This window comes from Caretta caretta, chromosome 21, assembly GCF_965140235.1.
Source record: "Caretta caretta isolate rCarCar2 chromosome 21, rCarCar1.hap1, whole genome shotgun sequence".
NCBI classification, from domain to species: Eukaryota; Metazoa; Chordata; order Testudines; family Cheloniidae; genus Caretta; species Caretta caretta.
The window spans coordinates 1,761,311-1,776,938 of record NC_134226.1 but is presented as its reverse complement, the minus strand read 5'-3'; the positions used below and the strand labels follow the sequence as shown (position 1 = coordinate 1,776,938).

General features: G+C 45.7%; 1 protein-coding gene across 2 annotated transcripts in view; it reads left to right on the top strand.

Moving 5' to 3' along the window:
- The window catches only part of LRIG2 (leucine rich repeats and immunoglobulin like domains 2), a 143,779-nt gene that overhangs the window by 106,565 nt on the left and 21,586 nt on the right, over window positions 1–15,628 (top strand). For both annotated transcript variants that reach the window (XR_007353467.2, XR_007353466.2), the window contains exon 20: window positions 14,193–14,280. The gene's annotated coding sequence lies outside the window, so the exon portion shown is untranslated. The remainder of the gene's footprint in view (window positions 1–14,192; window positions 14,281–15,628) is intronic.

The following is a 15,628-nucleotide window of genomic DNA, read 5'->3' as shown; positions in this document are numbered from 1 at the left end:
AGGCAGAGGGATCTTCCTCTGCCCCATTTATCTGATGGAGTTGACGGTAGCATTGCTTCTTTTCTTGGCTTGTTTGGCACTGGCCTCGGCGCTCATGGTGATAGCTGCAATAGTGTGCGTTGTTCTGAGAGCATGGTAGGTAATGGCTTCTGTGGAGCCAGGCAAGGGGGCCCACAGGTTGCTTCAGTGGGTCTAGGATGTAGGTTAAAATATTCCCTAAGTATCGATTTAAAGGTAGGCCTGGGACTTACAGGTGCGTTTTCCAATGGGACTTGTGTTCCTAACTCAATTAGGCCCTTTTGAAAATCACCTCTAGCCTTTCACAGGGCCGTTTGGGGAATATTGTGTATGAAAAGCAGTTGCTGTTTAACTTTTGCTCTTATAAGGGCCTCGTCCTGGCACTCCGACGTGCACCATCCCTTATTCTCGGTCTGTGCTGCTGCGGCACTTTCAAACCCAGATTGATTTATTGCACTTGGCCACGAGCGCATACACCCAGGCAGTGTGCGACTCGGGACGGGAAGAGCAGGGTTCAGATCTGAGGAAGGAGGTAGGACAGGAGTAGGTGGAAAGGCTATAGCACAGGCGTGAGGTGAACCTTCAGAGTGGGCAGTGGACACAGGGCTAGAGCAGTCAGGGCTGCTAGTGATTAGGACTGAGGCGCATTGAGAGAGCTAGGGGTGAGGCCCAGGACTGGGACAGGAGGAGGGCCTACACATGAGGACCGTGGTGCATTGGCAGACCTGTGCAAGGGAAGCTGTTGTGGTGCGTGTAGGCATTATCCCTGGCTCTAGCCCACGTCCTCAGCCTTGCGCTTTCATTAGCAGTTAAAAAATGATAAAAACGAAAAAAACCAACAACCCACCGATCAGCCAAGTCTTATCCCAAAGTGAGGCCAATCCTGCCTAGCCACGGGGGCAGCAATAGGCTAAAGTCAATGATTACTTTTTGTATTTTCTCTTTCAAAGATAAGAAAAAAGCCTGTGAGAAGCACATAACCCAAAGCCATTTGTAGGCTGAAGCTAAGAGAGTGTGAAGATAAGGAGCTAAAGCGGAGAATAAAATGAAAATTGCACAAGAAAGCACAGACAAATAATCAGGAAATTTTCCAGTATGTCAGACGCAGGTGGTGAATGCAGAAGTCAAAGGCCCCAGAGAGATGGTAGAGGATAATTTAGTTACAAAACAAGAACATGCCACATCAAATGGAAGTGTCCATGTCCCAAGCTGCCTCATTCAGAACTGAACCCACCTAATGGCTACGGGCCCCTGGATAGAAATCCATCTTCCTTCCAAATGAGGAACGTGAATGTTACAGGAGCTCTCTGTTGCACTGGGATGGTGAACAAGACCCCGAGCAGCTGTAAGGTGCCAGGATCTGACAGGCTTCTCTCTGGAATTCGGGTAGAGAGCACGAGTAAGTCGCTCTCCCAACCTGTTCTTAAATGCACTCTGCTCCACTCATTCCGCAGAGCCCTAACTCTGGGCTCTGTTTGAGCTGTTAATACAGGAAGTAACAATATGGCAGATGTCAAGAATGAAGCCAGTAGATCTGCCATGGCAGGTATGCCATGGGGCAGCAGGGACAAAACGTAGCTGGGACAAGCAAAAGACCCCCCCCCTCCCATCAAACAGTATTCAGAGAGGGAAAACCTTCAGGACTTAACAGCAAAAAGGACCTGCAAAGAGCAGCCCCAGACAGCCTGGGATGGTGGAGCAATGTGTGCCCTAAGCAAGGGCCAATGGTGCAAGAAAGATTCAAATTCACAGGTAACACCACCCCAACATGCAGTTAAACTTAAACCTTCTCCCACGTTTGGCTGCTCCTAATGTTCCTCTCAGGACTGCTCAGCCCACACCCGACATCTTCTCTATCCTCCAGGTACTTCCACCTCTTGTGTATCAGAGTCCCTTAACTTGGTGAGTCAGCAAAACTCACTCAGACATCTCTAAGTACAATCAGCACTTGCTTAACAGGCTGGGATGTTTTAGGGAAGACGTGGCAGATGGTCATAGGGGGAAAATAAGCCAGAAGAACATTTAGTGACAACTCTATTTCCGAGTCCTGCTTCTTTGCCCCAGGATCTGGAAGCCCTAGCAAGGTGTTGAATGCTTCACCGCATGTTGAAGAATTGGTTTTGCCTTGCTAGACTACTGCTGTCTGATGGTAAAAACTCTAGGAGGTGTGATCTGTGACAGATTGGAGGAGCATTTACAGACAGTTTATTTATAAGAACCATCTGCCTGGGCTCCCAGGGTGACAATGAGACCATGCAGGTTGGGGACTGATACAAGCAGTGTCCAGGAAAGCTATGAATACAGCACTCAGGTCAGGAAGAGGAGGGGCAAATGGAGCTATCCTGATCCATTCGTTCATCTTTGAGAAACTGCTATGGACCATGTGCTAGGCTCCATCCAACAAGCTGAAATATCATTGGTACAGCATGGGCTGTCAACATTTGCAATGGAGGCCAAAATAACAGAGGGATGGCTCTTTCCTTTGATACTGCACTGGGATGAGGGTACCAGCCAGCACCAAGAACAACAGGAACATCCAAATGGAGACTCCGCCGTGGGACGCTTTCTGGGAGAGAATCCCTCACTCACATCTCTGCCTTGGAGCTGACTCACGAGGGAGTTTTATTTACTTCCAGGAATCCATTAATATTCAAGCTTCTTCATAGTCCAAACAGATCTGGCTGCCTCGCTGCACCCTTACGTCCTTATTACTTTGCCACAAACCCCAGATGCAGCCCATGGAGTTGAAATGGTGGCCGGGGGGGGGAACGACATTTCTACATTACATGGCATGTATGACAAATCCCCAGCTGAGGCAAATGAGAAGAGCTGACTTGCGATAACTCCTAGCAATCAGTGCAGAAAAAGTGACTTTTTACTCAGGACACAGTAACAAGACTGGCAGGGCCCCACTGAGTCCGTGCAGCAATAGGGCAGGGAGGGCATTCAATCTGTACTTAATTCTCAAGCAAAATGACACTTTTCCTCTCTGCTGCCAAAAGGTCACATGGCCTTGTTTCCACCAGGTAGGCTGCGGCATCCATGCCAGGGCACCCGCTAGTCAGGCTGAGATGATGAATTAATTAGCTAATTATAGTAAAATGTTGAGCCCAGCTTATCCTGTCACAGGGGCAAGTGAAAGCTTATCCCTCTTAGAGAGAGGGGCGGGCGCTTAGTAGCTCTGTGGCATGGTTGCTTATGTTTAAAAAAATAAAACCAAAATGTTTCTAATTTATCAAAACATATTGATCGACCCAAAACAAGAAATTTTCTGGACCTTCATTTTGTGAAAATTTTCAAAATTGGGGGGAGTTTGTCCCAATTTAGGATTTTGAAACCTCAACATATTTTTCACAGGGTGGAAAATCCATTTTCAGATCAGCGCGAACGGTGAATAATGTGGAGAAGCTGTGTGAGTTCAACAGAGGAAAGGAACACGAGGATCTGTCCCTTCAGCTTCTTCCTCCTCTGCAACTTCCCTGCATTGGGCAAGCTGGGAAATGGGGTAGGGAGGGACACGTGCTATTCTGTACACCCTGCTGCTGGGATCACCCACAGTACAAAACGCAGTATGAGGATGGAGAAAGACGTTAAAAGGTCAGCAGGATGCCCAGGGGAAAACGTTGAGGAAGAAACTAATGGAACAGCCTGTTAACTGCTTCCCAATTCACTCCAAGATGGCTGCTCCTGTTTCCTAGTGGCGAGCTCCCCAGGTCTGGACTGCTGTATGCAAAATAGGACATTCAGAAATAAACACCTTTCCAAGACACCAGATTTTCTGCCAAATCAATCAGCTGGTGGGGGAGAGAGAGGAGTAACCAAACTGAGTCTTGGGAAAGAATGGAGCGTGCTGGGCAGAAAATAAACCAAGCTTCTGAGGGCAATAGCCCTTGCTGAATGCAGTGTTGTTGTCTGTGTGGGAGAGCTCAGGGCTGGGTCCCTTCACTGCCATCCACCTATCAATCCCTTGTTTCACTGTCGTGCCTATGAGTCCTAGTCACCTAGCCCTGGACCCCAGTGCACTAGGTGCTGCACAGACATGCAAACAAAGGCGGTTCCCGCCCCAGGAATTTACAATCTAAGTACTGGCAGGGAAAATCTTCTCTGCAGAGACGCATTTACCAGTTACTCTTCCTTTGACTGTTCTTTCTGTACTGGACCCACACTGGATTTCTGAAAACTGCTGGCATAGCAGTTTTTTTTATTTTTAATAGCTGGGTGACACGACAGTGGAATCTCCCTGTGGTCCTATCATAGACCTCACATTAGAGGCATGCACACACATACTTGCACTCAGCCTTCCTCTATTCATATACATTATCCCTCCTGCTTCAACAAGAATCAGGACATTAATTAACCCCATCAACTGTGCAGAAGTGCTGCCAGGTGCAGCTATCATTAAAAGCTGCCATTTACATGTTTTTATTTCTACAGCTACTTGCCATTAAAAGCCTGTAATTAAGATAATTAGAGCAAAGAAATTTGCCTTCTAATCAGCCTACATTTCAATAAGGTTTTTTTAATTTACAGAGCAAAGTTAACTTATTTAATCAGTAATGTTGTGTGTATATATATATACTGACACTGCATTACTACTGCCAGCCAAGTGTTTATGGATCCAATTAATTTAAGGGATTTATAGTATTATTTTTAATTCCTTCAATTTGGTGATCAGGCTCAACCTTTGAGGAAATGACAATGTCTCTTTTAAAGGAGGCTAGGGTCCTATCTGCTGAAGTTTCCAGACTGAGTTCTGACCTCTGTATGAACCAGTTCTGCTCAGGAAAAAGGGAGCAGTTGTGAAGAGCTGGGCCATTTTCCTGTAGCAGTGCAATTGCTAAGTGCTAAATATCCAGTTGTTGGAGTCTCTCTGATAAGGGCTTTAGAAAGAGTCATTACAGGGCTCAGAGTAGCAGCCGTGTTAGTCTGTATTCACAAAAAGAAAAGGAGTACTTGTGGCACCTTAGAGACTAACAAATTTATTTGAGCATAAGCTTTTGTGAGCTACATACATGAATGCATCCGATGAAGTGAGCTGTAGCTCATGAAAGCTTATGCTCAGATAAATTTGTTAGTCTCTAAGGTGCCACAAGTCCTCCTTTTCTTATTACAGGGCTGTAACTCGGTCAAGGTGTCTTGATATCCTACACCATGAGCATAACTAGGCTACGACATGTTCAAGAAGCTGGCGATAAAGTTTCTGGCTTTGGGAATGGAATTCTCACTGTGTATCCAGGTTCGGAGTTAGTAAACAATGTCTTTCTTTTTTTGGCCTATACCAGCAGCAGACCCATCCCTGCCTCCATGTCCCTGGGTTTGCTGCTTGTGGTGCCTGTGTTGTGTGACTAGGTTCCTTTGCAGCCTTGGGGCTCAGTGTTCTCTTTTCCAAGGGCACCCCTGTTCCTTCTTGCACCAGACTCAGGATTTCAGAGGCAATTATAAATGGAGGTTTCTTGGTCAAGTGTGGCATTTCCCAGCATCTTGGTGGGCTGGGCACAGCTCCCAAATGCTAGTTCCTTTAGAGCTGCATCTTATTTAATCCCTCCTTGGAGGAGCATTCGGCCGGTGTTCTAGCATCCAGGAAGACACTGCCCAGAACTACTGGACATTAGTGAAACAAGCCGAGCAGTTTTCTGGCTATAAACTTTTAATACACACCCAGATCTCTCCTAAAGCTGCTGTCGGTCCTGGCCAGCGCCTTTGGGAAGGGAGTTTCGCTGCATCAATAGTTTTCCATTACAGTGAATCAGACTCAGAAGAACTTTCTCATCATAAAGAAAAGGAGTACTTGTGGCACCTTAGAGACTAACCAATTTATTTGAGCATAAGCTTTCGTGAGCTACAGCTCACTTCATCGGATGCATACTGTGGAAAGTGTAGAAGATCTTTTATACACACAAAGCATGAAAAAATACATCCCCCCCACCCCATACTAACACGGCTGTTACTCTGAAATTTCTCATCATAATGGATAATCTTCAAATGCAGTTTATTTGCCTGGCAGGGAAATTCTGGCCCCGACCTTGGAAATGTTCAAGGCAAGGTGAGAGATAGCTCTGACGTAGGCTCCTTTCTGTTGGATGCAGGAGGCCGTGTGTCCACTCTTGTTTGCTCATCTGTGAATATATGCACCCTCCAGGTTTCCTGGGACTTAGCTGCCCTTTATTTTCCTGATTCAAAAATAGTCACAGGCATTATAAAGAGCTGTATAGAGAGCATGACTTCAACCTGCTTCTCCTCCCATCCAGGAATACATACGTAGGAATGAACACTCGTATCTCACCCAACTGTATTTAGTTTATTTCTCCATATGAGAGAGAAATATGAACAAGATGGCTCATCGGACACCTCTCTTCACTGAAAAAAATGCAGTAATTCCCCCCCTCCCTTATTTCCACAATGCTTCAAATTCTTCAAGGAGCACCAGGATGCCCTGGTAGCATAGCTGCCTCTGGAGAACAACTTGGCGCTTGTTACCTAATGGAAATAGCATCCACTTGAAAAGAGACTTCCTAAGCTGCTTACAGAGGAAATACTTCGGCTCTTTCTCAAAAGCTCTCTCCAAATCCAAGGTCTTTCTGACAGGCTCCACATTAATAAACACTCGCACATTAGCAATCAAGAAGTTTTTATCCTCTGCTAAAAAAGGCATGAATTATGCAGCAGTGAAATACATTGGCTAGTGGTGTATAAACTCCTCAGAATCACCAGTGCTGGCTAGCCCAAAGGCATCTTGCATAAAGCTGTAATTTAGCTTTGAATGGTCCTGCCTTTGTGGATCTGAGTCAAGCTGGCTGGCGGTTGGCACACAAACTTTTATTGCTGGGTGCGTTCCTCCTGTTTCCAGCTCACCCATGAGAGCTGCTTGGTCTGAAGTCTGTGGGCGTGTCTCTCTCTTGTAAAAGGAAAAGGAGTACTTGTGGCACTTTAGAGACTAACCAATTTATTTGAGCATAATGCATCCGATGAAGTGAGCTGTAGCTCACGAAAGCTTATGCTCAAATAAATTGGTTAGTCTCTAAGGTGCCACAAGTACTCCTTTTCTTTTTGCGAATACAGACTAACACGGCTGCTACTCTGAAATCTCTCTCTTGTATTCTCCTGGCACTTAGTGTGGATGAGCCTCGGCTACTTGCCTCACTGAGGTGGTGAATAATGCAGAGGTTGTCTCTATAGCATGCCCGTCATTGTACTTTGCGTTGGCTGTTGCACCTTTTTCCCAACCCAAGATAAGTTATAGTCCAAAATGGAATGAATTTTAACAGGACACTGTCAAAGTATTTTTCCCATATGTTTTTAAAACCCTTTCATTTCATCGCTGCATACGAGAGCTCTATAGAAGCTAGCTTTAACCTGAAAATGTTCTTTACCAAAACACTTTTTTCTCCAGGACGTGCATGCCTGTTTGTTTATGTAAGGAAGCTGCTACCAACACTGAGTTTTGAATTTTATTTTTAAGGAACAGCTGCCTTCAGCAGATCTGGCACAAAGGGGTTGTCAGCTATTGTTTAACAAAGCGCAGAATTTCCATAATTACTTGACTGTTACAGCCTAAAGGTTTTGTGCCCTGTTGTTTGTTACAGTAGCTAGTGTGCCCAATACAGACCTGAACCCCATTGTGCTAGGTGCTCTACAAACAGGTCGTAGGTTACAGCCCAAGCCCTGAGGAGCTGGCATTCTAAATAGAAAAGACGGATAAAGGCGAGAGAAAGGAAAGATTTATTGTTCCCATTGCATAGATGGAGAACTGAGACCCAGAAAGATTGTGTCTTGCTCAAGGTCATGCAGGACTGGAACCCAGATTTCCTAACTCCCTATCCAGTGTCTTAACAGCAGCCCCTCCTTTGTGTGGTAAATACACCCTGCAAGATTTAATTAATGAATCACATAACTGCAGCCAGCTGGAACCTGTCTGGCTGGTACTCTCAGAGTCTTGACTTGCATGTGAGGTTTTACAGTGTCTTTGAAGGCTTGGAGACAAGTGAGATGTTAACTGACCAGTGCAATCTTCAACTCCAATTAAAAGAATTTTTCCTAGAAGACGAAAAGGTAAAGGAAAGGTGGGGGAGGGGAAGCGTTGCCATTGATGCCCAGCTAGCCCACAGCAGCCTGTGCCGCTGTCTCTTGGTTTGCATGAGCTGTAGGAGAGGGTTATAAATAAGCAACAGGGAAGCAGGTTTACATAGTTTTATTTTCATTTAGTGCCACTGTGATCTATGAGCCGTCACAAGCCGATCTCTTCCAAAGCAGCTGTAATAAATCATAAATATTTATGGTATTTAGTCATGAAACAGCAATAGAGCAGAAGAAATAATTTTCAACCCAGTTAGGATGCACTCCTCATACTTCCCAGGAGTAAGAAAGAGCCCATTCTTTATTTCCAGCGCTGAACAGGCCCCTCGTCCCTCTCTCTGTGCTATTGGCGCCTCGTCCTTCCATGCTGCCTAGAGAGTGTGAGTGGGACAAAGACTGGCATGAGAGCATGCGAGACAGTAGGAGTAAATGTGAGCTGGGTTAGGAGAGAGGCATGGCACTGCAGTTATCAGCAGGGACATCGCAGCCCTGGACCAGGCTGGGGAGAGAGTCACTGACTCAGCCAAGGAGCATCCTCTGCTGCAAATTCCTTCTTTACAAGAGATGCTAGAATTCAGAGCAGAAGGTGCTGAATTTTCCACCACCCGTATCAAAGGGGCCAAAGCGCTAAAAAGAGGGAGATGATGGGTTTGGTCTGTATGCCTGTTAGGCCACAAGAGCTCCTGGCAGCCAGGCAGAGCTGGGACTACTATCAGCAGCCAGATCCCAGTTTGATTTTGTGTTTGTGCATTTTCAGGCTTGGGTATCTGTGTGATGTAGGTTATGAACCTGGCTCTCCCACATCCCAGGTGAGTGCCCTGACCAGCTCTAATGGCAGCCCCAATGTTCGAAGTGTCTGATGCCCAGGTAAGGAAGGCCCCCTGTGTAGACTCAGCATAACCCAAGGCTTCTTCTGACGAGCCCATGACAGTCACCATGGGCCAGTAAGCAAATCTATCATCTTAGTTTGTAACCACAACCACCCCAGAGCAAGAGGTGAGGAGGGCAGTGCAGTGCTGAGTGGCAGTGGAAGTGAGGGGTGGAGAGCACCCCTCAGATTCCACTGAGCTCACTGGGAGCTGTGGGTACTCAGCAGTTTTAAAAAAACAGGCTCTTTCATTTAGGTGACTACATATGAACTCTTGGAGCTGGATTTTCAGAGGTGCTGAGTCTATAAGCCTCCTTCCCACTGACTCTAACAGGAGCTGGAGCAGTTTTGAAAATTAGGGCCTAACCCTCAGTACCTATTTCTGAAAATTCTGGTTCACTGTGTCAGAGCAAACCACCCGGGGAATAGTCTGGATTAGTGCTTACTGCGATGGAAGTCACTTAATGTGATCACTGGATGTGGTGATCAGTCAATTAATTGGATCTAGACTTGTTGGAAGAGACTTAACAAGCTGAGCTTCCTTTTATCTACCTTATCTAATGGTTTTAATTAAACAGTTTTGATTAATCAGGAAACCTCCAGTGCAAGGTTTAGGGCAGCAGCCTCAACAGGGCTCTGGGAAGCTTCTTAGAATTTAGGATGTGGGGTAAAGGCTTGCAGCAAAACTACAGAATATCCCCAAAAGTTGCAGTATGCTCCTGCCCCACCATAGGCTGGCCCTTCCCCCAGCGACATTGGAACCGCCTGAAAGCTTCGTTCGTTCCAAAAGTTTCATGGACAGTTTGGGCTTTGAATCTGTTATGGCACCATGGTGAGGTATCCATAGCTAATGCTGCAGCTGAGACTGAAACCTTGTCATGGATGGGAATAATGGCAGGTCTTCTGAAATTAAGATGATCACCTCCCTCTCTCAGCTGAAATGACTCACTATAACTATAGCTCTAGTTCCTATTGCAGGTATGGTATGGAGAGTCACATGTGGTATGGAGAGAGGACATTTGAACCCTGCCCATGCTGCCTTGTTAAGAAGAGAGCAGAGGTGTGGGAGAGGCAGAGGGCTTGCTTGCAGGAACCTTTCAGACTCGTATCATCTGCGCACACATGCTTTAACTTCCATGGCCCCTCCAGCTCCAGGAGCATGGGCATGGCTCAGTGTTGATTACACATCAGTAACAGAGAACAGCTGTGCTACTCGGGTTTTCCTTACCTGCAGAAAATTGGTCTTGAATCCACATTGTGAGCTGGGACTGAAATCTCTTTGTTGGAATAGTAATTGAGCGGATGTTGTCTGTAAGGGCTGAGACTGTCATAGCTAAGAACCTTACTTGCACTAGAGTTTCCAATAATCCTTTTATTCTTTCTTTTCATTTTATGCTTAATTAAAAAGCATTCTCTTTTTGCTTTAAATACCAATTACAGTGAATTATCCCTGTTGCTCATCCCTCCCTCCAGATTGCTATGTACTTGGTCACCCTGCCTTCAGCACTCTAACAACCTTCATGGGCTAGGTCTGAGCCCATAAGCTACCCACAACCGGGGTTTCCAGAAACTCCTCTAAGCATTGTTCCCTTCCCAACACAGCTCTGCCAGTTCGCCTGGCTTCTTTCCCTATCCCCTGCTAGAGGAGGGGAAACCCCAGTAAGAGGCATGCTCCACACACATCTGGGGTGATTGTTTGCCTCCCGGCTGGGGCAGAACTAGATAATGAGCTGTGAGTCACCTGGGCCTTGGGCTGAGGGAACTCAGTTGGAGGGAGAGTGGTGAGGAAGGTCCAGTAGCTGTGGGCTGGCTGGAGAGCTGAGCCACACGAGGAGAGCCAGCTCTTGTGGTGAGGCCCTGGCACATGGGGCCAGGCATCCAGGGAGGCAGTCCTGGGGCTGTTGGGTCAGAATGGGGACCGGGAACTGCTCCTTTTGTGTGAGAGCCCAGAGCTAGGGCCTATAAGGACCAGGGGACTGGAGAGAAGCCCAGAAAGAGCTGTGAGTTGAGCCCAGGAGGGGCAAAAGAAGCATTAGTCTGAGTATTTGTGATGGACATTTTAAGTACCTTGGAAGGGGACTGAACTTTGAACTTGTATGTGATTTGGCTGAAGGGCTTGGCCATGGAGGACCCAGACAGAGGCAGACAGCCTGCAGGACGTGCAGGAGCTGAGGAGGATGCCTGCAATGTAACGGTTACACCTTGGCACTAGGGGGCAGTCTAGTGGTGAGTGTCCCCTAACCCTCTCTCATCAGGGAGGTGATCAAGACAGGTGTTCTGTTCTACATGCCTAAAGCTGCAGGTATTGCTGGTTGGCTTCTTCCAGGCCAGACCAGCACCTTCCACTAAAACAAAACCGTCACTCCCTGGTCTGCTATTGTGTTGATCCTGCCTTCCTTCTCCCACCTGGGAGTTTTGGGCTTTCATAAAATAATGCACTCTTCAGAGGACCCTCTGAACCTGATTTGTGGCATCAGGCAGCATTTGAGGTGAACCTTTCGTTAATTCCTTGCTAAAAATAATGGGGCAGCCTAAGTTTTGATCACTGTAATTCCATCCTAATGAATTTGTGTCAACTTGTTTCAGAGTAACAGCTGTGTTAGTCTGTATTCGCAAAAAGAAAAGGAGTACTTGTGGCACCTTAGAGACTAACCAATTTATTTGAGCATAAGCTTTCGTGAGCTACATGACTCCCGCTCCAACTTCAACGATAAACATCAAGGTAAGTTCATCGTACAGCCTCCAGCTCATGAAGCAGTTACTTCACTGGCTGCTTTGCACAGCTCCTGAATGAACAGATAAGAATGCAGACAAATCACTGGCTGTCCATTGTCTTCCCACTCCACCTGCAGGTTAGGAAGCAACAGTCTACCTGTCCCCTGAAGAGGGAATGTACTGCCAGCAGCTGGAATGTCAAAGAAACATCCCAAAAGCACCTGGGAAAGGCACTGATACGTCCCTCCTATAAGTTCCAGATAGCCTGCCTATACCCCCACAAGGGAATGCTGGTTGTTTTCTAAGCCCAATCATTTATTTATGGACTTCTAAACTTATCTAACAAGCTCTAAGTACATCTGCAGAAGTTTAAATAAATAACACCTAGCTTATTAACAATGTCAAATTAAATGGTGTCCAGAATTGAAATAGCTCAATGTTAGTAGTACCCTTGCTATGCTCTCTTCACTTCCCTGAGTGTCTGAATGAATAGATAAACAACAAGGAGTCTGGTGGCACCTTTAAAAACTAACAGATATATTTGAGCATAAGCTTTCATGGATAAAAACCTCATTTCTTCAGATGCACGGAGTCTCACGCCATCCTCTGAAAGCCAGTAGATTCAGGCTCTGATGGACTCACAGCAGGAAGCAAGTCCCGGAGTCAGGGGCCCTACTCTGTACCCCGCCTGTTCCCATATGCTAAACGCTACGGGCTGTCAGTGTAAATGCTCCGCCTGTCGTGCTGGTACGTGGGGGAAGGGAGGTGGTTTCCTGGTTTAGTCAGGATACAAACTATATATTGGGGTTTACAGATCAAAAATGAACACCTTGAAATGAAATGCAGAATCCTATTGACTTGTTAATCGTTATTATTTAAGGAGGAAGAGAGCAGATTCCCCGTAAGTGTCCTGTGGGGGAAGAGAGCATCTTCTGCAGAAACTATACAGCTGGTCCCTCCTCTGACTGATCTCTGTAGCACTCTGTTGTTGTTTTTCATGTTAATCACCAAAATACCACCTACAGTGCCCATACAAAACTGTGTGTGTTTGTTAACCTCATTAAATCCTAACTGATTAGTCAGCTGTTCCTCCACCACGGAGCTGCTAGGAAACATCTAAGGTTCAAAGTTATGTGGCTTGGAAAGTGATTTTCTAATTCACAAACTTCAAAGGAATTTTGAAAACCTACAACATAAGGGAGACAGCCTGACGTTAATCCACTGGAGTGCTGCTTAATGGCCTGTTTAACTTTTGTCTTGATAGGTCTTTAATAAGCAGCTAAGCATTAAGGCTGTCTTCAGATAAGCACTGGTTTAGAATTACCTCCAGGCATCACATCCTCCATACACTGTTGGGCTAATCTCCCTCACATACAGGTGTCATCTTTTAAAAGGGCAGCTCTGTCACTTGGGCCTGTAAGATGCTGAGCGTTAAAGCTCAAGGGAGTGGGAAATGCATAGTGCCTTGCAGGAAGGTGCTCAGCTCTGAGCTGAATCAGACCTTCCAAAACAGCAGCAGATTCCCACCTTGCAGCTGGAGTCTTTGCTATTTCTTTTTTTACAGCTTCTGCTATGACATCCCACCTTAACCAAGCATTCCCTTTCAGCCTGACCCACAGGCTTGTCATGCAGAGCTGCTAGCAGGATTTTAACATTTCATTCTCAACAATTGCTGGCTGCAGCAAAGTTGGCAGCTTTACTATAAGTATAAAAAGGTGTGTAAAATATGTGTGCTAATTATGTTCTTTGCACAGGGTATCTCTGTGTCATGTCAAGAATAGTACATTTCAGTAGCATGGTCATAACCAGCAATTTGGGCCCAAATACAAGAGGACCGGACATATTATTGCCAGTCAGGCCTGGTGGTGTGGATTAAGCCATGCGAATAATGGATTTGTCAGTTAGTTGGCAACTTTTAAAAGGTGGATAGAATCTGTTTGGGTTGGACCATAAATGAAAAATTTTGGTGACTCAGTCACTTTGGGTCAAGCTAAACTTTTATTTTGACCATTTTTTAATGTTTTAAATTTTTTTAAAATAAAATGAAAGGAAAGTTTGAAACAAAGTAATTTCAAACTGAAAAATGTTTTGAAAATGTCAAAATTAAACATTTAGATTTTTGATTGTTTTTGAAATGAACAATTCAGCAAAAGTAATATGAATTTGCAAAATATTTGGGTTGCCAAATCTGCCTTTTTTTCCTCTAGTGTGTGTAGTTTTTTGTTCCCCCCTCCTCCTCTTTTGGAAACAAGTTTCCGACACGTTTTTGCCCCATTCCATGTGTCATCTTCCTAAGTGACAGATTCTCAGTCTGTAGGAGCCACATTGCCTGGAATAGAATGAAAAAGTACTACAACTTTTGTTCAGCTTTTGCAAAAGCACAAGGAGTTCATTCACCTGCATGACCTGTGTAGGGAGCAAATGAAGACTGATATCTTTCTTACAGTAGCAGCGATGCTGCAAGCTAACCAATAAAGGTTCTTGTCCCACTCAGTGACTTTTCGCTCTGATATTGCAGAATGAACAATCCGTTGTTAATTCTGAGCAATCACATTCCAGAATGGCTGCTGTGTGCCAACCCAAAGGAAGCTGCTATTCAGTGACGGGTGAGTGATATTTCTGTGAAGTTTGTAAAACACTCTGAGATCCTTTAGAATGAAAGGTGGTGCGGGAATGTCACTGTTTTGTTTTTCATTTTAAAGCTTCTGAAAATGACACAGGACTGAATCAGGATTTGAAAGTGTCCAGAGACACTCTGAGCTCCGAGTTAGAATTGCCACAGCATGAGCAATTGTTAGCACCAGCTACAGAGCTTATGAATGGGAATCCCTGTGCAGCATTCAATAAGCAAGGATTCTAAAGCAGTCAGCTCTGATATAGGCAATAGGTTTAGCATATTATCGCCTTTAGATGATGATGCCGCAGTTTGATATTCCAGACGCACTCAGAAGGGAGGGCAACCCTCCTATGTTGCAGTCTGTGCTTGGTATAATTACTTAGATTCATAGATGTCAAGGTCTGAAGGGACCATTATGATCATCTAGTCTGACCTCCTGCACAACGCAGGCCACAGAACCTCACGCACCCACTCCTGCAATAAACCTCTCACCTATGTCTGAGCTACTGAAGTCCTCAAATAATGGTTTAAACACTTCAAAGTGCAGAGAATCCTCCAGTGAGTGACCCGTGCCCCATGCTACAGAGGAAGGCAAAAAACCCCCAGGGCCTCTTCCAATCTGCCCTGGAGGAAAATTCCTTCCCGACCCCAAATAACATCCCACCTATGATGGGATGTTAGATGGGGTGGGATCTGAGTTACTACAAATGGCCTATGATGGGATGTTAGATGGGGTGGGATCTGAGTTACTACAGAGAATTCTTTCCTGGGTATCTGGCTGGTGAATCTTGCCCATATGCTCAGGGTTCAGCTGATCGCCATATTTGGGTGAACTGCTCATCCAATTGGCCCCATAGCCACACACTTGTCAGAGGAAGCTGTCAGTTAAATCTAGCAGGCACATTTACTGGACTGTTGACTGCAGGTGTCAGAACCATCCATGCTCTACTCTGAGGGGAAAACAGGTTGTCCTCGTATTTGAGAGCTGTGGAATGCAGGGTCTTGCTTATGCCCCATCATCATTTGACTTCACTAGAATGGTGCAGCTATACTCTTCACAACAATAGGGTTTCCCTTCCAGAGGAGGGGAAAATGTTGCAAGTGCCTCTTTAAAGCAAAAGAATGGAAAATTGGGGTGATGGAAACCGTGGTGGAGCAGGGATATGTATGGAGAGTGGGTTCCTGTGCCGGGGACTGAAATGCTGTATGGATTCAGAACAAGGCAGGGCCAGGCTGCTTGTGACTCAGCTGGATTCTTTGCAGAAGGTTGGTGTCTGACACAGACTTTGGCATCGAGCTGTGAGAGGGTGGTGTCATTTAAATGTTTGTTTTTTATA